At 33.4% G+C, this 21523-nt stretch overlaps 1 long non-coding RNA gene across 3 annotated transcripts in view; it reads right to left on the minus strand.

The window, feature by feature from the left end:
* LOC141399816 (uncharacterized) overlaps positions 1-21523 on the minus strand; it is a 264120-nt gene that overhangs the window by 102233 nt on the left and 140364 nt on the right. The window contains exon 3 of one of the 3 annotated variants that reach the window (XR_012411964.1): positions 7663-11553. The exons of the other annotated variants lie outside the window; for them this stretch is intronic. This is a non-coding gene — a long non-coding RNA (uncharacterized lncRNA). Of the gene's footprint in view, positions 1-7662; positions 11554-21523 lie in introns of those variants that run through there. 3 annotated transcript variants of the gene reach the window in all.

Consider the following 21523-nt stretch of genomic DNA (forward strand, 5'->3'; position numbering starts at 1 on the left):
CGAGATATATTCTAGAAATTTTCCTAAAATCTACGAATTCTGGTAAAAAGTCACGAACTCGTTCCTGAAAATTTTCTTGAAATCTATGAAATTTTTCTTTAAAACAATTCCTTAAAATTATGAATATGTGCCTAAAAATAATAAAAATTATTCACATACAAGAATGTTCAAATTCCTTAAAATAATATTTAAAGAACACGAGCCATTGTAGAATTTTTCCTAAAAATATTCTTGAAAGTCCACAAACAAATTATTCCACAAAATATCCATAAAATCTGCCAATTGTTCCTAAAATTATACTTTAGAATCCACGAGCAGTTGAAGAATTGTTCCGAAAATTATTTTTTAAAATCCACGAGCAGTTCAAGAATTGTTCCTGAAATTATTTTTAAGGTCCACGAGCCTTTGTAGAATTGTTCTTAAAATTATTCTTTAAAAAACTCGAGCAGTTGAAGAACTGTTCCCAAAATTGTTCTTTAAAATCCACCAGCCGTTGAAGAATTGTTGCTAAAATTATTTTGTAAAATCCACGAGCCGTTGAAAAACTGTTCCTAAAATTATTCTTTAAAATCCACAAGACGTTGAAAACTTGCTCCGATGAAGAATTGCTCCTAAAATTATTTTGTAAAATCTACGAGCCGTTGAAGAATTGTTACTAAAAGTATTCTTTAAACCCCCGAAGATTTTTTTTCTAAAATTATTCTTTAAAATCCACAATCAATTAAAGAATTGTTCCCAAAATTATTTTTTAAAATCCACGAGCCTTTGAAGAATGGTTCTTAAATTTATTCTTCATAATCCACGAGCAGTTGAAGAATTGTTCCTAAAATTGTCCTTTAAAATCCACAAGCCGTTGAAGAATTGTTCCTAAAATTATTCTTTAAAATCCACGAGACGTTGAAAACTTGCTCCGTTGAAGAATTGCTCCTAAAATTATTTTCTAAAATCCACGAGCTGTTGAAGAATTGTTCCTAAAATTATTCTTTAAAACCCCGAAGAATTTTTCCTAAAATTTTAAAGAATAATTTTAGGAAAAAGTCTTCAACGGCTCGTTGATTTTAAAAAATAATTTTAGGAACAATTCTTCAACGGCTCGTTGAATTGTTTAAAACTATTGTTCTAAAAACTATCTTTAAAATCCACGAGCCGTTGAAGAATTGTTCCTAAAATTGTTCTTTAAAATCCACGAGCAGTTGAAAAATTGTTCTTTAAAATCCACGAGCCGTTGAAGAATTGTTCCAAAAATTGTTCTTTAAAATCCACGAGCCGTTGAAGAATTGTTCCAAAAATTGTTCTTTAAAATCCACGAGCCGTTGAAGAATTGTTCCAAAAATTGTTCTTTAAAATCCACGAGCCGTTAAGAATTGTTCCTAAAATTCTTTAAAATCCACGAGCCGTTGAAGAACTGTTCCTAAAATTATTCTTTAAAATACACGAGCAGTTGAAGAATTGTTTCTAAAATTGTTCTTTAAAATCCACGAGCCGTTGAAGAATTGTTCTTTAAAATTCACGAGCAGTTGGAGAATTGTTCCTAAAATTGTTCTTTAAAATCCACGAGCCGTTGAAGAATTGTTCTTTAAAATTCACGAGCAGTTGAAGAATTGTTCCTAAAATTGTTCTTTAAAATCCACGAGCCGTTGAAGAATTGTTGCTAAAATGATTCTTTAAAATCCACGAGCCGTTGAAGAATTGTTCTTTAAAATCCACGAGCCGTTGAAGAATTGTTCCTAAAATTGTTCTTTAAAATCCACGAGTAGTTGAAGAATTGTTCCTAAAATTGTTCTTTAAAATCCACGAGCAGTTGAAGAATTGTTCCTAAAATTGTTCTTTAAAATCCACGAGCCGTTGAAGAATTGTTGCTAAAATGATTCTTTAAAATCCACGAGCCGTTGAAGAATTGTTCTTTAAAATCCACGAGCCGTTGAAGAATTGTTCCTAAAATTGTTCTTTAAAATCCACGAGCCGTTGAAGAATTGTTCATAAAATTGTTCTTTAAAATCCACGAGCCGTTGAAGAATTGTTCCTAAAATTGTTCTTTAAAATCCACGAGCCGCTGAAGAATTGTTCCTAAAATTGTTCTTTAAAATCCAAGAGCCGTTGAAGAATTGTTCCTAAAATTGTTCTTTAAAATCCACGGGCAGTTCAAGAATTGTTCCTAAAATTATGTTTAAGGTCCACGAGCTGCTGAAGAATTGTTCCCATAATTATTCTTTAAAAAATCGAGCAGTTGATGAACTGTTCCCAAAATTGTTCTTTAAAACCCACGAGCCGTTAAGAGTTGTTCCTAAAATGATTCTTTAAAATCCAGGAGCCGTTGAAGAACTGTTCCTAAAATTATTCTTTAAAATCTACGAGACGTTGAAAACTTGCTTCGTTAAAGAATTGTTCTTACAATTATTTTGTAAAATCCACGAGCCGTTGAAGAATTGTTCCTAAAATTGTTATTTAAAATCCACGAGCCGTTGAAGAATTCTTCAGGAATTTGTTCTAAATGTATTCCTAAAAGTCTCTCAGCCTTTGCAGAATTATTTCTAAAAGTATTCCTAAAAATTCACAATCCTTTGGATATTCACTCCTAGAAAATTTTCTCATATATTCACAAACCCCTAAAGAGATTCTAACTTATAATATTCCTAATATCACGTTTAAATAACTGATATTTAAACTAATTATCATCGACTTGATATAACGGAAATTTTTCAATTTGCCAAGTCATGATTCAGAATCGTTAAAAAAGTTTGCGGAAATACGTATACAAAGGCAAACATTTAACATTGACATTGAATGTATTGTTTGTTGTTAGCGATACGCCAAGAAGATGTATGAGAAATTTTGAAAATTTTTATTATAATTTTTGGCAATAATAAATTGTTCTTTTTTTCAACATTGTTTTCTGCGGTATTTTGAAGACACAATGACTTGGCAGCAAATGATCGTCATTCATGTTTTTCGCTATGCATGATGGTTGGTATTGTGAAAGAAGAGAAACTAATATCTTAACGAAAGGGCACAAAGCAAAGTACAATATTGATTTTAAAAAAATAGTTGCAGATACAGATGAGCCTCAACAAATGGAAATTAATTTGAAGGAAAAAATTGTCATCAGAAATAAAGTATAAACTATCCAGCAAAATCCTCATTACAAAGGTCCTTACTAACCGCTTATTTTAACAAGGGCATTTCGCGAAAATTGCCTATTTTTGGTCATTAAAATAAGTAGTTGTCCTTTGGGTACCAAAAGTCGTACCTACTTATTTAACTAATTATTTTAGTGACCACAAAATAACTACTAATTCTCGCGACATGTCCTTGTTAAAATAATGGGTTAGTAGGACATTTGTAGTAAGTTTTTTCCTAAAAAAAAGTATTAGCTGACTTCTTTAACATTGACATGAAGAAATTCAATTCTTTCCTTTGTATTTCGTATCCAAAGAGACCTACCTACCTGTCTCATATATAATAATTAAAACACATTAGTCCAATCTTTAGTAAATATCTTAGCTGTGTTTCATCGCTTGGAGATGGTCAAGTGATAGCAAAACAAATTATGTTAATTAAGACAGCAAAAAAAAACAATTTAAAGGGGATTGGTCTACAAAAAGCGATTACCAAAAATGATGTTTGATTTGAAGTTTGCTGTCACTATGGCTGCCTGCCTATAAATAGTAACGAATTATATCAAAACCCAACGCTCACGCGCTGTCCGTTTTATTAGCTTGTCTAAGAGTTTAAGTAAGTTTGTTCATGCATAAAACTGTTGATTGATTTTAGGACATGTTTGGCATCTTGGTGTAGAAATACATTGTGTGATCAAAACAAAAATTCAAAAGCGGAAGTATTTTGCCGATATTGTTGTATTGAATTGTGGCAATTTTGAGAAACAAGCTGAGAGTTTAAGGAAATACCACAAACAAATCAAAACAAAACGTAGACAAATAATTTGCAGTTAGTTTATAATTATTGAAATGAAGAAGATGTGAAAAAAATGATTATTAATCGTAACGCATGATGGCAACAGCGAAATTATAGGTGTTTCTTTAACAATAGCAAAAAAAAATAAATAAATAAATAAATGAATACGAATCAAAATTCTTAAGGGGCTTTAGAACACAGTGTGATGTTTAATAAATAATTGACCGTTATAAACAATATTTTGATGGGATAAATTGGGGTTTTTATAGAAGAGATGGAGAAAAACCGACTTACCACAAACGGTCAGAAAACATTGCACCTCATATGTCATTGAAATTTTGCATAGAGGTAGATTGTTTGAAAAAATTTCTGAGAAGGAAATTGAAACAGATAAGAAATCATTAATATTCAACCCCATACTACAACGCCACCTGTATTTCAAATTAAGCATCATTCGAAGGTGAGATGGTTAAGGGAAATAAATTAATTAGGTGAAAATATTAATATCCGACACAATGGGACAAATAGGAGGCAACATGAGTCAGGCGAAATTTTTACTAAACAATTTGTAGAATTACTTGCAACCTTTGTGGAAATTTCCACAAAAAAATAATCCATTAACCATTGCTGATTAGTTTTTGAAGTAGTAGTTTTTAATAGTGGTAGTGTTAATAAATAACTGACTGTTATAAATAATATTTTAATGTAAAATTGTGGTATTGATAGAAGACTAAACGCCTCCCTGCAGGTTACTGAAAATTTGCGTGGAATGGTCCGTGATAAACTGCCTTAGAAATTAGTAGAAGAAATATGCGGAAATTGACGAGAAATTATTCATATTCATCTTCATACTACAACGCCATCTATACTTCAAATTAAACATAATTCGAAGGTGAGACCAAAGACACAATGGTAAAGGTCGGATATAACACATAATGCAGGTAAATTTTAATATTCAAGCATAGAGGGCGTTTATGTATAACATACAATCAACAGAACACAACAGAAACAAAAGCGTACACAAATGTGAACTATTTAAATATAACACAATTTCATGTCACAATTGTGACAGATTGGAACAGATCAAAAATTTTTTCAGATTATGTGCAGAGTACTCGGAAACTAATCGGAAAAAATCGAATTAAAATTGCCCTTAAGAGGTTGTGCAGAGCACTCGGAAAAAAAGGTTACAAAATCTCGGAAAAATGTGATATCAGAGCCATCGGCAAAAATTGTTGGCTGGGAATATTGTAACATGGCATTATGTTAGACTCCCAGAGCCATCTGCCGATGTATAGAAGCAATGGAATTGTCACATCTTGTTATATTATATATCGTTGGTGAGACTTAGACGTCTAAACAAATTAATAAAAAGCAAATAAATAAGCATATTTTATGGGAAAATGTTAAGATGAGACACTGGTGCTAAAAATCTGCGATTCCTAGTTGAATTTTTTCAACAAAAAACTCCATTTCTAAATAGTTCCTGATAATATTTATAAAAATTCATAAGCGCTTGAAGAATTGTTCCTAAAAATCCCAAAACAATTGTAGAGTTGTACATTTTATTTTACAATCATTCGTAGAAAATATTTTTAAAAATTCACTGACCATTGTGGAATTTTTCCTAGGCATAACAGAACTATTTTAAACATTGTTAATATTAAACTTCCTAATATAATGCCACCTATATTTCAAATTTAACAAAAGCAAAGACATACAATATTACAAGATGGGACATTTCCATTGCATAATGTGATGTTACAATATTGTGACATGAATTATGTTATATTTAACATAGTTCACATTGGTGTACGCTTTTGTTTCTGTTAATTGTCTGTTATACATAAACGCACTCTATGCTTGAATATTTAAATTGAACTCCATTGTGAATGATGTCCAATCTTTACCACTTTATGCCTTTGACAAAAGGTTAGACGACTAAGGCAACCAAATCAATGTGCATTTTTTTAGTCGAAGATAATACAATGGAACGCTATGGGGACAGATATGAGGAACATGAGTCCGACGAAATAGGTACTAAAAATCTGCGACTCCTTCATGAACGAACTAGTTCAATTGAACGATTCATTGAAAAGAGCGTATGAACTAGATCAGTCGATATAGTTCAATAGCTCACTGAGCGCCGACCGAAAGATCCACAAAGAACGATCAACGAACGAACGATTCACAATCTAGTTCAGCATGCCATTCACATAAAGTGACGCCGTCCTCTGTGCTAAGTGAGGCCTTCGTAATATAATAAGTTTTGTTTATGTTTTGGATCAATGTGAAGTGTCATCTCCCATTGCAATAAAAATAAACTTTAAGAGCATTTTAAACACACCGTATAAATATTCAATGTGCCTTGTTTTGGATAGAAAAAGGAAAAAATAAAAAGAAACATACATACAGTGATAATTTCTACAAACAAACAACGTAAGATTTTTTTGCAAGCCACTTAAATGAAATTGTAATTAAATTTTTTCGAGGGTTGTTTTTTTCTAAACTTACCCGCTGTTTTTGTGACAAATTTGTGTTCGTTCGTCTATATTCGTAATAATTGAGGCATCCGTAGCTCAGCCCCCGATGACATACAGACCCAATTGTTCGTAGACGCTTTCCATAAATAGCTAAGAATTCCTCATTTAAAAATCAGCGCTCTATATTTGCGCTAAGGCGAGTAAATCGATCTACAAGTTTTGACAATTCGTGTGAAAAGAACAAAAATTTTGTACAAAAACAGGGGGTTATCTTTCTTTATGAATGGAATGAAAATTTCTAAATGTAATATTTTTGTAGTTTAATTATACTATTCTGATGTTTGTTCCTATTTGATGTATGTATTTATGTGTTTTCATCAAGAGAACGATTAAGAGCTCGTGAACGATTCTGATCCGAATGATTGAACTGGATAGTGAACTATGAACTAGATTACTGAACTAGTTCAGTTAAAAGAGCTGAGCTATTGAACTAGATCTTTCAAATGAACTAGATTGTACAACTCTAGTGTCTAAGGGAAACAAATTAATGAGCATATTTTTAGGGGAAAATACTGAAATAAGACAGAGGGGGTAGATGAAATTGACACTATAACATTATCAAATAAAAAATCTGCGCCCTTGTGGAATTATTCCTTCAAAAAACTTCTAAAAATCCACAAGACATTGCTGAATAGTTCCTAAAAATATTTTTAAAATATTATAAGCCCTTGATGACTTGTTCCTTCAAAATCGAATAGCAATTGTGGAATTACCGCAACAAAACTCTTAAAAAATCGTTTGTTTGAAAAGTTTTTATGAAAATTAATGAGAAATTGTTAATATTCAACTTCACATCATGGCGCCACCTGTATTTCAAATTCATGATAACCCCCAATATGTCTAAGGGAAACAAATTAATGAGCCTATTTTTAGGGGAAAATATTGTGATGAAACCACTGGGGTGGGTGGAAAAATGAGACAACTTGAGTCAGCGGAAATTGTTAATAAAAAACTCCTAAAAATCAACGCGGCAATTATGAATAGTTTCTAAAAATATTTCAAACAAATATCATGAAGAGTCTATGAGCAATTTCAGAATTTATATATTTCTAATATATAAATATTCTTTAAAGATCCAGGAACAATTTTAAAATCGTTCCTAAAAATATTTTTAAAAATCCACGAGGGAAATAGAATCAAAAAATCACTGACCATTTTAGATTTTTTCCTAGGCATCGGCAAACTATTTTAGAAATATTCTCGAAGAATTTTTTTTTTTTTACAGAGCCATTATAGAAGTTTTTCTAAATATCCAGGGCGCATTGTGACATTTTTCCTAAAAATAATCAATGAAATGTAGAGTTGTTCCTAAAAATATTCCTAAAATAAATGGGTAGAGCTTTTATGGAAATATTCTTAAAAATCTAGGATTGTTAATAAATTTATTCTGAAAAATATTAATAAAAATTTACGAATCAATTTAGGATTTATTGTTGATAAAATTGTTCCTAAAAATATTTTTAACAAGTAAAAAGTCGTTAAGTTCGAACTTTTTATACCCTCCACCACAAAATAGTCTTTCACAATTTTAGGTGGAACAACTTTTCGACAATGGATAGACAGACTCCTACTGCCTCCCACTATTGTTTAAATTACACTGTGAACACAAATGTTGGGGCAGAGATAATTCCTTTTGGGCATGAAAGCCCTTGGTGTGTGTACATTAAAAACCCTGAGGGACAGATGCGCCGTGATTCGAACTTCCGCATTATGGCGTGATGAAGTTTTTGCAAGAGACCCTGTAAGCCATCATGAATTAGCATTATATCTTTGTTTGTTGTTTTTGTAAAGCACTTAAACAACAGTGAACAAAGATATAACGCTAATTCCTGATGGCCCACATGGTCTCTAACAAAAATGTTATCACGCCATAACGCGGAAGTTCGACTCACGGCGGATCTGTTCTTCGGGGTTCATAATATACTCATCATGACCTTTCTTCCCCAAGAGGAATTTTCCGTGCCCCAGACTTTTACCTTCATTTTGTTGCACAGTGTTACCATATTGACGAATTTTAGTGAAAAAATTTCGTGACCACTGACAATTCCCGAAAATCTGGAAATTCCAGTTATATGGGGGGATATACCAAAACATTGACCTATATTGAAGATTATTTTTGACTAGACAAAATTGTAGCTAAAATTCTCAAAATACCGATCATTACAGCTAGTTTGGTTAAAATACCAAAAATCGGGAGATACCGTTATATGGGGGCAATACCAAAACATGGACCTATGATGACGATGTTTCGTTGGAGATGTTTTATGACCACTGAGAACTTCAAATGTCAAATTACAGCTATTTCGGTTAAAAATTTTAGCTAAAATTCTCAAAATACCGAAAATCGGGAAGTACCGATGTATGGGGCTATACCAAACCATGGACCTATGTTGACGATATTTCGTGGAGATGTTTTATGACCACTGAGAACCTCAAATGTCAAATTACATTTAGTTCGGTTAAAAATTGTAACTAAAATGCTCAAAATACGGAAAATCGGGAGGTACGGTTATAAGGGGGCCATACCAAAACATTGACCTATGTTGACGATGTTCGGTGGAGATGTTTCATGACCACTGAGAACCTCAAATGTAAAATTGCAGATAGTTCGGTTACAAATTGTGGCTAAAATTCCCAAAATACCGAAAATCGAGAGGTACCGTTATATGGGGCTATACCAAAACATGGACCTATGTTGACGATGTTTCGTGGAGATGTTTCATGACCACTAAGAACCTCCAATGACAAATTGCAGATAGTTCGGTTAAAAATTGTGGCTAAAATTCTCAAAATACCGAAAATCGGGAGGTACCGTTATATGGGGACTATACCAAAGCATGGACCTATGCCCATATCCTTTGGGATATAAGTTTGTTCATCACTAGGAACCCTAAGTGCCAAATTATAGCTAATTCGGTCTACAAATGTGGCGAAGAACGTCAAAATACCTCAAATCCGGAAGTACCGTTATATGGGGGCTATACCAAATAGTGGACCGATATAGCCCATCTTCGAACTTGACCTGTCTATGGAAAAAATACCCTCTCAATTATTGCGGACACTAGAGTGATTACAACAGACGGACAGACGGACATGGCTAGATCGTCTTAGAATTTTATCCTGATCAAGAATATATATACTTTATAGGGTCGCAAATGATTAGTTCGATGTGTTACAAACGGAATGACAAACTTAATATACCCTCCATACTATGGTGGAGGGTATAAAAATTTACGAGACAGTGTTCAAAAATGTTTCCTAAGAATCCAAGAGCCATTTTTTTTCGAACCACATTGTTAATTAAATGTTCCAAACTACTGGTCCTAAAAGTATTCTAAAAAGTCCACTAGCAAATCTAGGATTGTTCATAAAATTGTTCCTAAAAGTATTCTAACAAATCCACTAGCAAATCTAGGATTGTTCATATAATTGTTCCTAAAAATATTCTTAACAAGTAAGAACGGCGTTAAGTTCGGCCGGGCCGAACTTGTTATACCCTCCACCACAAGTTGCATTGAAGTAAAATAGAATAATTAGTTTCCTTTCGTGTATGAAGAAGACTTAATACTAAATTTCATCAATTTCGGTATAACAATGTGAGGCACCATTCTATGGGGGCTATTTCAAAACTTAGATCAATACCGACAAATTTCTGACGGAAAGTTTTTAGGCCCAAAGAAAACTAAATACCAAATTTCCTATATTTAGGTAAGAGAATGTGGCTAAAACTTAAAAAATACCGAAAATCAGGAAGTACGCTTCTATGGGGATATAGGAAGACGTGGACCTATACTGATAATACTCTTCTGGAATATTTTATAACTCTTGGAAGACGAAATAACGAATTTCAGCCATTTCGGTTGGATATTGACGTCTTCAGTATTACGAAAATCGGGAGGTACCGTTCTATGGGGGCTATATGAAGGTGTGGACCGATACCGACAAAATTCTGGGGGAAAGTTTTATGCCCCAAAAGAAGACTACGTACCAAATTTCAGCCATTTTGGTAGGATAATGAAGCTAAAACCTTCAAAATATCGAAAATCGGGAGGTACCGTTCTATAGGGGCTATATGAAGGTGTGGACCTAAAAATTCCTAAAAATGTTCTTAAAAATCCATGAGCCAATGTTGGATAGTTCATTAAATTGTTCGTAAAATCATTCCTAAAATCTAGTATTGTTCATAATAATATTTGTAAAAATCCACGAGCCAACGTTGGATTGTTCATAAAATTGTTTCTAAATTTTTTCTTAAAAATCCACGAGCTAGACTAGGATTTTTCATTAAATATTGTTTTTCAAAAAATATTCTTAGTCAATGTGGGTTTGTTTCGAAAATTGTTCCTAAAAATATTCTTAAAAATCAACTAGGCAATCTGGGATTGTTCTAAAAATTTTTCCTAAAAATATTCGTACAAAATGTCAAGCCATTCTAGGATTGTTTTAATAATTGTTCTTAAAATTGTTTCTAAAAATATTCTTAAAAATCCACTAGCCGCTTCAGGAGGGTTCATAAAATTGCTCCTTTTTTTTCAAAATTTTATTCCTAAAAATATTCTTAAAAGTCCATGAACCCATGTTGGATTGTTGATAAAATTGTTCCTAAAGGTAAGGTCAACATTAGGCAAATATTTGCTCCAGCGACCGGCAGTGTGAGCTTACTGAGAGCAAGTGAGCAAAAATTTCAATGCATTATTTACGCTCAATTGCCCTCAGTAAGAGCACGCTGTCGCTAGAGCAAATATTTGCGTTAAGGTCAGATTACGAATAAGATAAGAAGAATAAGAATATTCTTAAAAATCCACTAGAGCAGGTATCGGCACCAATACAAACGCATTGTTTGCGCCGTCACACATACGACTCTCTCTCGCTCTCTCCACAAACAGCGTGTGCTTTGAAACAACCGACAGCAGAAGCTTCTTCGTTGACTTCTGAGTGAAGACTGAGTGGTGGTTGTTCTGTTGTTATTCTCATCAAGGGCACGTGTGCCCCTTTTTGCCGGATGCTGCACTAGAGTATCTATTATGTTTTTTACTTTTTTTTTTTGACTTACAAAGTTAAGTATTATATGGGACTGCACTGTAGGAAGATGACTTACCTGCAAAGAGAAGAAGACAATAATGAAAGTAATTAGTATCAAATATGAATATTTCAGAAGAGTATTTCAGTATAATAAAACCAGGTCCAAGGGGTCTTCTATATATAAAAAAACATCTTAAGGGGTTCTTTGTATATAGAAGCTCATTTAAAGGGGGAAATATTCCTTAAAAAATCCACGTTATGTGGGAAAATATTCCTTAAAAATCCACATTATGTGGGAAAATATTCCTTAAAAAATCCACGTTTTGTGGCAAAGCATTCCTTAAAAAATCCACGTTATGTGGGTAAATATTCCTTAAAAAATCCACGTTATGTGGGAAAATATTCTTTAAAAATCCACATTATGTGAGAAAATATTCCTTAAAAAATCCACGTTAGTGGGAAAATATTTCTTAGAAAATCCACGTAATGTGGGAAAATATTCCTTAAAAATCCATGTTATGTGGGAATATATTGCTTAAAAAATATTCATAAAAAATCCGCATTTTGTGGGAAAATATTCCTAAAAACCCACGTCGTGTGGGAAAATATTCCTTAGAAAATCCACGTTATGTGAAGACAATTCCTTACTTAAAAATCCACGTTATTTGGGAAAATATTTCTTAAAAAATCCCCGTTTGATGGGGAAATAATTCCCAAGTTAAGTGGGAAAATATTCCTTATTTGTCCCTAAAGATATCGTTTTTTTTTAAATCGACTGTTGTTGCAAAAATGCATTTCAAAATTGATCCCAATCTATCTACATCTTTTTCAGAGTTAATTCGAATTATTTTAATTGTAATCCGAGAATTCCATTTGTAATTCGTAACATTTCATTGTGGTTTGAGAATTCCATTTGTAATTCGAATTATTCCACTTGTAATTCGAATTATTCCATTTGTTATTCAAATTACTCCATTTGTAGTTCGGTTTATTTTATTTGTAATTCGAATTATTATATTTTAATTCGAATTATTCCATTTGTAATTCGAATTATTTTATTTGAATTTTGAATTATTTTATTTGAATTTCGAATTATTCCATTTGTTATTCGAATTATTCTATTTGTAATTCGAATTGTTCCATTAGTAATTCGAATTATTTTATTTGAATTTCGAATTAGTCCATTTGTAATTCGAATTATTCCATTTTTAATTCGAATTATTATATTTGTAATAACAATTATTTCATTTGTAATTCGAATTATTCTATTTGTAAGTCGAATTATTCCATTTGTAATTCGAAGTATTTTATTTGTAATTCGAATAATTTAAATCAATACAAAAAATATTTTGTATTTTTTTTTTTGTTTCGAATCACAAATAAAATGTTTCGAAATACAAATGGAATAATTCGAAATTGAACAAAAAAATAATTCGAATTACAAATGGAATAATTTAAATAACAATTAGAATTATTCCAATTACAAATTGAATAGTTCGAATTACAAAATGTTTCAAATTACATCTGAAAAAGGGTACTCATAAACATATACTATTATCTTTAATCATACTAAACTTTATGACCCAGTTTCAATGAATGATTCAAGCATTCTATTATGATGCACGTACTCGTAAGTTATACGTAAGTTCTCACATTTAGTGTACTCTTACTTCGATGTATTGACGTACGTACTTTTAAAACGCTTTTAAAAATAGTAAAAAACGATCAGTAGTAGTAGATGCATATTAATTTACAGCTTTAATAAACCTGTAATTCAGTTTACAACAACAGAAACAGAGCCAATGAACCCCCCCGGATACTTATATTGATTGAACTTGACCTTTATTCAACGTTTCTTTGTAACGTAACAATCGACGTATTGTTACTTTTGTTTTGAGAAAGTTGTTAATTGCCAGTCCAAGATTATGTTGTTGTCGTTGAATATTTTATGAGAATTATCAAAGATAAAAATAACAAAATCCGAATTTAATTACATAAAATGAGGTAGGTAAGGAATTTTGTTGTTATTGTTGATTTTAATGGGAAGTAGGAATTTTTTTCTCAAATTTTTGAACTGGTTTTTGTCTGCATCATAAATATTTTTCTGTTACAGATTCCACAAAAACGATTTGGCGCTCAAATAAAGATTTTCCATTAAAAAATTAAGCCAATTTAAATGGGAAAGTTTTTTAATTACAATATCAACATTGGAGCTGGTTCTGGGAAATTGAGTGAATCATTTTCAAAACCTTGGCTAAATCATTTTCGTCTCTGGAGGAAAAAAGATTAAAAATTCTTTTAAAAATCCAATCTAAAATCCAATAGAAATATTCTTTAAAAAGCCATAAACCACTTGTTCCATTTTTTCTTTTTGAAAAATCTCTGAGCCTGTGTTCCTATACACATTTATTTAATATACATATATAAAAATTTTTAAAAATATTTGTAAAAATCTCCGAGAAATAATTTTTTAAATCCGCGAGCTTCTTTATAATATTTTGTAAATCCATGAGCCTTTATAGAATTGTTTTTAAAAATATTTTTAAACAAACTCGATATACTTGCTGAAAAAATATTAAAAATCCCCGAACGAAAAAACCGCCTGATATTTATTTCCTTGTTTTCGCAATTGTCATTGTTTTATTAGTTAGCAACGTGGTTTTTCATAGCAACACAATGCCTAAAAGTAGGCAACATATTTTAACGTAGTAGTAAATTATAATTGAAGCCAATGCTTTTAAAACTGTAATTAATCAAACTTTTGTCTGGTACTAAGCTAACATAAAAAACCGTTTTTATAAGGGATGATCAAGAGTAGTCGTCATCTGGGGGCTGGATATAACTCAAAGAAATTCCTCAAATTTCTAAGGCAGATCATGCAATGGAAGCGAAGTGTAAATGATACCCAGAAGGGTATTTATTCATTATTCATTTCTAAAATACTGATCGGATTTGATAATAAACAAATAGTAACTAAGATATGAAACAAATTAGATAAAAATAAAATATTTGAAGATGTGGGAGTGGCCAGCTCAGGGAGACAGTCGATTTACTATTGTTTTCCGTTTGTCTTGATCAGGATATAATTCTGAGTTGATCTAGCCATGTCCGCCTGCCCTGTCTGTTGTAGAGATAGAGCTATCGCCCGCAATAATTGAAATAGAACGCTATATTTTTGCACCCGTGTGTATTATTTTCACAGGTAACTCAAGTTCGGAGATGGACTATATCGGCCCAGGTTTTTGAAAAGCCCCCATATAACGGTACCTCCCGATTTTCGGCATTTTGAGGATTTTAGCTACCATTTTTATACCCTCAGCATTTATGCTAACGAGGGTATATGAAGAAAAGACAAAATTTTTTAGTTTTCCATAAAAAAAAAATTAAAAAAATTTTTTTAAGCTACATGAAAGATTTTTGGTACATAGATTGGGAAAAAAATCCCATTCTTAAATCTGTTCGAGATACTAATTTTGGTTGTTGCGCGCAGAAGTTATGGCGGTTTCAATTCTGATAAAAAGAAAAAAAATCTTTAAAAGACTCTAATCATTATATTGAGAAACTCTCTTAATTAGGGGCTCCCTACGTAATATATGATTACTGATGCCCCATAACATTAGTGAAAAAGTTTTAAGTTTTCGCGGAAATTGAGAAAGAGTTAAAAAAATTTGTACTTTGCTACTTGTTTTAATAAAATTCAAGCTGTTTACGCATCCTAAAAATATTTAAAAAAATATATTCGTAATCTAAACATCGCGAAGATTCAAATGAAACAAAAAATATACCAATCCGTTTAGCGGTTTGCATATTGTAGCAAAAAACAAAAAATATATTGAGGAAATTTATAAAATTTTTGTAAGAGAAAATATTTATTAAAATTTATTTTGTGAGTTAGTTGAACAAAATGTAAGAAAAATAGGTCGGAGTTTTTCTTCTATTTTAGTTAAATTTCACGCAATAAATCACATTTTTTATTCTAATCACTTCTCGAAAACACGCTAACATCTAGCAGAAGATATGGATATCTTTCAAAAAATGTTGGGTTCCTTTAAATGGGGTATAATCTTGAAATAAAATTGTATCGGTTAATGTTCATTTTGAAATGCGTGTAAATCACGAAATCCTCAAAATCACTTGATGCGCATGCGGTTTACCAATACAGTGAATTCTTCTCTTTTAATTTGTACACATTTGCCAGGATTTACTTTGGCCGCTAAGATGTAGCATCGTCTGCAGTTTAGTGTGCAACAAACTGTTTAACGCTTATATTTTGCACAAAGTGCATACACTTTTTATGCGCATCCGATTTCACTATCAACCGTGGAAAAATACATCGATCTAAACATATTTCAATAAAATGCATCAAGAACCGTGGATGTAGCATCACACAGTATTTTTTGGATAAATCGGATACAGCTCCCATGCCACTAAATTTTTCAAACCGCTGTTTTCGCACAAACGCGAGTGATGATTCACTTTCTTCATTGAAATGGAAACGATCCACATAAAACGCGAATTAGTCAGCGATATTTTGAAAAACATTTTTCGCAAATTTTTCAATTTTTGCAGTAGCCATTTCCGCCGTTCTAGTAGATGGATTTTTACGATCTGTGATTCATATGATCCGGATCGTCGAAAAACTAAAATATCGCGGGGTACCAGCACACTCAAAACGATATTGTAAATACTGTACCCAAAAAATAGGTTTTCTAGAAAAAATATCACACTAAATTGTGGCCTTTGGCAGTAGATTACTCTGCTGCTGTGTGGGCTACATACTCAATATACATATCAGATTATGCGAAATCGCGAGTTCTTTAATCCTATAATTGGTTTTTCGAAATATCCGAATGCGCGTCCCAGTTACATAAAAAATACAAAAAACACCTGAAATCCGGCTTCAAAATGTCAGCATCCGTAAAAGGTGGATGCAGTGGAAATTTTGGAAAGTGATACATTAGAAGTGTAATCTTCATTTTGTATTCTCCAACTTTTGCTTTGGACAGATGTCCGTCATTTGAATGGTTTAATCAGAAATCGAATAGCAATGTAAAAAACCTGTTTAGCTTCAACGTGTTTTTACCTATGTTTTTTCCTATACGCGGTCGTAACTACCACGTAAATTAAATTTTTTTCCTAAATTTTTGAGCTTTGTACAAAAACATCTAAATTAATCCAGCAATAGTCATAGTTACTGGTAAACTACAATAGTTCGCGTATTATAATAGTGCAAACCTTGGCTTCATGGAAACTAAAAAATTTTGACTTTTCCTCATATACACTTTCATACGGGCAAAATGTGCCTAATCGAAACAATGGTTTTAGACCCCAAGTATGTTTGGACGAAATGTGTTTCAGACAATTTGGAGTTGATTTAGCCATGTCCGTCCGCCTGTCTGTCTGTCTGGCTGGAGCGCACGATAACTCTCGAACGGATCAAACGATACAGTCCAAAATTTGGCTTTAGTAATATTTTGTCCAAACTTAGTTTAAGTTCGAAGATGGGTTATATGGGTCCACTCCTTCCGGTACCTCCCCCACAAAAGTTAGGAAATGTTCGGAAAATTTGTGCGCACGATAACTCTTGAATGAAGTAACCGATTTGGTCCATACTTTGCACACCGTGAAATTTCTACCAGACTTAGATGAGGTTCCAACATGGACTCAATCGGTTCACTCCTCCGGTTACCTCCTGCACAAAATTTCGGAAAAGTTCAGTTTAGGACCTGCTCTCGAATCGCTTTGATTTTTGTTGTAGCAACTTGTATTCACTGCCCCCCATACGACGGTATAAGTTTCATCAGGGGCAAGTCCATACTTCCTGAGAAAATAGCCCCAAAGTAGCAAAAACCCCATGACAACGTGTGAGGTAGTTGGAGCGCAAGATAACTCTCGAACGGATCTGCCGATTCGGTCAAAAATTTGTCCTTAGTAATATTCTGTCCCAACATAGCTTAAGTTAGAAGATAAGCCATATCGGTCCACATCTTCAGGTACCTCCCCCAAAAAGTTCAAAAATGTTCGGAAAAATTGTTCGTACGGTAACTCTTGAAGAGAGTGACCGAATTGGTCCATACTTTACACACCTAATATATCTACCAGATATAGATCAGGCTCAAATATGGACTATATTTGTCCACTCCATCAGGTACCTCCCACACAAAGTTTCGGATAAGTTCACTTTAAGAATCGAATCACTTTGATTTTTGTTGAAGCAACTTGCATTCGCTGCCTCAATAACGATGGTAAAACTTTTTTCAGAGGCAAGTCCATACTTCTTGAGCAAACAGCCCGAAGGGTGTAAAAACCCCCTATGGCACCAAATGTAGTGGCTGGAGATCCACTTCCATAATGGTCAATGTCGATCCACTCCTTTAAGTATCTCCTCCGCAAAACTTTTGATCTTTAATCCTAATCAACATTTTTGTAGGTTCATACATCCAAAATGTTTAAAATCCCCTAAATACATACGTTTTTTTGGGAAAAAATTGTTTCAATATACACAGGCTGAGGGTATATCTCAGTCAGCAAAGTTGACTGATACTTTTTTACTTGTTATAAGGGATGATCAAGAGTAGTCATCATCTGGAGGCTGGCTACAACTCAAAGATATTCCTCAAATTGCTAAGGCATATTATGTAATGGAAGCAGCGTTGCCGACAGTTTTTGGTCGGAAATCGTCAAAAAAATCGTCAAATCGTCAACAAAATTTGGAAAATCGTCAAAAAATCGTCATCATGATCCAAAACTAGGTTTGGTTACCGTTTAATGCTATTTTTTAGCCGATAGGTTTGTCAATGAGACTGACAACATAAAATGTACATTTTATACCTGGGCATGCTAATATAGCTCCAAACGAACAAGTGGATCATGCAGCAAAGGATGCCAGTAGAAACGGCACACTCTTGGACATCAACTGGCCTATCAACGATGCCATATCCGTAATCCAAGACAAAATCTTGGAAGATTGGACAAGGGAGTACTCAAATATAGCCCTAGAAAGCAACTCGCATTACTATAAAATTTTTCCTGAGCCAAATAGAAGAACTTGGTTCAAGAAATCCAAGCTCCACCCTAGTGATCAAAAAACAGTCAACCGTATTCTCAGCAACCACTCTTTTAGTAAAAGCACACTATATAAAATGCACGTAGTCCCAACGGGTGATTGCGATACTTGTAATTCAGAGGACACTGTTTCGCACATCTTGTTTGAATGCACCAAATACAGCAATATAAGAGGCAACTACCCCACCTTTAATGAAATCCTCACAGTCGAGGACTTCATGGTTAAACATAAGGGAGAACATTTGTATGATCTAGTCAAATTTCTAAGAGAAACCAAGACTGAAATATAATTTTTAAGCAGATAGACCAAGTCTATACAATTTGTTTTGGCCCCATACATGGGATTGTTTGACAAGCTCTTGGACCATTTACACCTTTCTCTATAGCATAAATATAGACAAAGGCATTGGAGAGAAAAAAAATTACAACCCACAGCAATAAATATAACCCAATTTCGCTTAAACGGTTTTTCAAAAAAAAAAAACTACCAACTTTTTTTTGTTTAAAGTTCTTTCATTAAGAAAGAAAGAGCACATCTTATCCTACTTTTGGTATTTTTGTTGTTGAAAAATATTGCAAAGTCTTGTGGTAAATGGCTATCTGGGAAACCCTTTTTCTAAAAGCGTTTTGCGATGCCAACGATGACCCGAAAACGGATGGGTCGATTGTTTGTAAGCATTTTAAGAACCTTTTAATCTTGCCTTAAGGCGATACAAAATTTTAAACAAACTTAAAAAAAAAACTAACAAATTCAAAATTTCGATTTTAACGAAAAAAAATTAGTACGTTTTTTTTTGTCAAAAATCGGTAATTTTTTTAACTGTCTCGCTTAAGGGAAAGCCTTTTATTTATTTAATAAACTCACCAAACCATGTGAAGATCGGTCAATTCGGTTTCGAGCTATCGTTTGCACCGACTTCAAAATGCCATTTCGAGAAAAACGCGTTTAAAGTATCTATGCTACATACAAATTTCAAGAAATTGTTCCTTTCTTGAATTTTTTTGCGGCATACTCTACACTACCTGTATTTCAAAATAAACCAATATATATTTTTAGTGACAATTGGAGGTAACCCATTAGGTACCGCTATAAAACTGCTTTCAGAAGGTGATAGTTTTCCCGTGGTTTTCTAGTTTGCTGTAATGCAGCAAGGTAAAGCTGAGTACACATTGCCAGTTTTGATTGACAGATTAGCTCAAACATCGCTTGCTTGACAGTTGATGGGCAGTCGAAAATCGACAAAAACTCTCATTAAAGAGGACATGGGTAGGAAGTATTATATCTCGAAAAAATTTCAAGGAAGATTTTCATTCATTAACAATCCTACATGAACATTTTCAGCTGATGTCAATCCAAGATGAGCAAAAACTATGAAATTACCTCTATTCCAGATATGTGCCTAAATAAAGCCAATCCGTCTCGAAATTGCTTAAAAACGTTAAAATAGCTCATGAAACCGAGTTCGGAATATTGCTTTCCTTAAAGACTTTTGTGAAATTCTGGTCAAAATATAGTTATCGTGTTTTATTTCATGCAATTCGGGATTACGTAAAAAATCGTCATTTTGGCCCATAAAATCGTCAAATCGTCATTTTTCAATTTTAGGCCAAAAAATCGTCAAAATGACGATAAATCGTCAAATTCGGCAACACTGAATGGAAGAGAAGTATAAATGATACCTTGAAATATGTTAATTCATTATTGATTTCTAAAATATTGATCGGATTTGATAATAAACAAATAATAACTAAGATATGCAAAAAAAATATATAAAAATAAAATATTTGAAGATGTGGGAGTGGTCAGCTCAGGGAGACAGTCGAATTACGATTGTTTTTCCATTTGTCTTGATCAGGATATAATTCTGAGTTGATCTAGCCATGTCCGCCTGCCCTGTCTGTTGTAGAGATAGAGTTATCGCCCGCAATAATTGAAATAGACCGCTATATTTTTGCACCCTTGTGTATTATTTTCATAGGCAACTCAAGTTCGGAAATGGACTATATCGGTCGAGGTTTTAGAACAGCACCGTTATATGAACCGATTTTCGGCATTTTGAGAATTTTAGCCACATTTTTTTTAACAACACAACACTTCTCCACCAAAAATTCTCAACATCGGTCCATGTTTTGTTATAGCCCCCCATAAAGGTATCTCCCGATTTAGGGTGGATGCTCCGTTTGTCAAAGTCTCATTCACCATATGTCGGTGTCTGTGAGATGCAATTGATGCCATGAATCATGAGGGAGCTATAGAGTTTATGTTGCTTCGTGCTGCGCCAACTTGATTCCCAGTGAGTCTTCGTCATCATCATGGGATTATGAAACTTTCCCGTACTCTCCCCAAAGGCGGTACCAGCCACAGTCTTTAACACCGCATATTGCTACACTAACACTTGCAGTCTTCGGGGTTTGATCGTACGAGAAGTGGGGGGTGCTAGAGTTGCAAAAAACTTTTAGCGGCATGGTTGTGACAGACAATTTATGGAGCATCTCGATACTGAAGCTGCTGGTTGAACCAGAAGTCGAGCATTTGAGCACGGTCCAAAACTTAGCCCCCCTTAATAGTTCCCGAAGCCTGGGAAATGGCCAGGGTGGTCACGTAATTGAAACCTGGCAAGTATGCCACCGAAGGTAAATCATACAGGCCCATCTGACTGTTGTCACCAATAACAACTATACTTGAGGCACTGCTCCCCCCAGCATAATAGCGCGTTATACAGCTCGTTAGCGGTTAAATAACTTGCGTTCCATTTTCACAACCAGGACAGACCGTGCCACAAAACAGTGATGGACGTGAACAAAGCTTTTGATACGGTCTTGTTTGAAATGTTGTGTCACCAACTAGATATGTGGTCGCCAGTCATATGTTGAATTTAGAAACAAGAAGTCCAAAGAGTGAACTCCCTGTTCACAAGGAGGGCGATATCTCCGGAACTGTTTAACCTCTATCTTTCTCTATTGAGATAATTAAGTACGCG

This window comes from Musca autumnalis, unplaced genomic scaffold, assembly GCF_047663935.1.
Source record: "Musca autumnalis isolate F117 unplaced genomic scaffold, ASM4766393v1 scaffold_3, whole genome shotgun sequence".
Classification (NCBI taxonomy): Eukaryota; Metazoa; Arthropoda; class Insecta; order Diptera; family Muscidae; genus Musca; species Musca autumnalis.